A 1,526-nucleotide genomic window follows, 5' to 3' on the forward strand; every position below is an offset into this window, starting at 1 on the left:
AAGAGCTATACGGCAAGACAGGGAAATTAAAGGCATCCAAATTGGCAAAGAGGAAGTAAAACTCTCCCTATTTGCAGACGATATGATCCTATACATAGAAAACCCCAAAGACTCAGTAAAAAAGTTACTAGACCTCATTGGAAGATTTAGCAAAGTGGCAGGATATAAGATCAACATACAAAAATCAGTTAGATTTCTCTACACCAAAAACAACAGCATTGAAAAGGACATTGAAAAAGACATTAGGGAGCGGTGGACAGCGGCCAGGTGGCTGGGGAGGCCACCGCCTCCTGGGCTGCTGCCTCCGAGATGCCGCTGTTTGTGGAGGGGCGGGGAGTACGGCTGCCTCAGTCTGCGGGGGACCTTGTCAGAGCTCACCCAACTCTGGAGGGAAGAGCCAGACTTCTCAGAAATCAGTGTGTTCAACAAGTGGGACCCGAGGGCCTGCTGTATGTTCAGCAAAGAGAGCTTGCAGTGACCTCCCCAAAGGATGGCTCCATCTACGTTCTGGGTTCTGATGATGCTACCACTTGTCACATTGTGGTCCTGAGGCACACAGGTAATGGGGCTACCTGCTTGACACATTGTGACGGAACCGACACCAAAGCCGAGGTCCCCTTGATCATGAACGCCATAAAGTCCTTTTCCGATCACACTCAGTGTGGAAGGCTGGAAGTGCACCTTGTGGGCAGCTTCAGTGACGACCGGCAGCTCTCACAGAAACTCACTCACCAACTTCTCAGTGAATTTGACCGACAGAAAGAAGATGTTCACTTAGTAACGTTGTGTGTGACAAAATTAAATGACAGGGAAGAAAATGAAAACCATTTTCCAATCATTTATGGCATCGCTGTTAACATTAAAACTGCGGAGATTTACAGAGCCTCCTTTCAGGACCAAGGCCCAGAGGAGGAGCCGCGTGCTGCGAGCATCCTGACAGGAGGACCAATGATTAGCATTTACGATGTAAAGACAGAACAACTTCGCATAGGACCATACTCCTGGACACCATTTCCGCATGTGGATTTTTGGCTGCTGCAAGATGATAATCAAATACTAGAGAACCTTTCCACATCACCTCTGGCTGAGCTCCCCCACTTCGTTGAACATATCAGATCGACCTTAATGTTTTTAAAAAAATACCGATCTCCAACTAGCAAGTTGTTTCCTGGAAACAAAGCTCTGCTCTACAAAAAAAATCGACAATGGCATATGGGAAAAAAGCTGTTCTTGAAGCTAAAACCAGGAGTTACCACAGAAGGCAACATAGGGGCATGAAAGAGACCACTGTGAGGTAGGAGAAATGTGAACTTGGGATTGACACACTACTCTGTCCTAAGTCTCCATACATTTCAGTGTCTTTCAAATGACTTTCAAAATAAAATGTTATTTTGGCAAAAAAAAAGAAAAGAAAAGAAAACGACATTAGGAAAGCAATGCCATTTACAATAGCCACCCAAAGGATGAAATATCTAGGAATAAATGTAACCAGAGAAACAAAGGACTTATACAAAGAAAACTACAAA

The 1,526-nt window shown here is 44.8% G+C and overlaps 1 pseudogene; it reads left to right on the forward strand.

Moving 5' to 3' along the window:
* The first annotated feature begins 309 nt into the window (after positions 1–309).
* On the forward strand, positions 310–1,234 carry LOC102827307 (annotated as a pseudogene).
* The last annotated feature ends 292 nt before the right edge of the window (positions 1,235–1,526 follow it).

This window comes from Chrysochloris asiatica, unplaced genomic scaffold (genome assembly GCF_000296735.1).
Source record: "Chrysochloris asiatica unplaced genomic scaffold, ChrAsi1.0 scaffold00131, whole genome shotgun sequence".
Taxonomy (NCBI): domain Eukaryota; kingdom Metazoa; phylum Chordata; class Mammalia; order Afrosoricida; family Chrysochloridae; genus Chrysochloris; species Chrysochloris asiatica.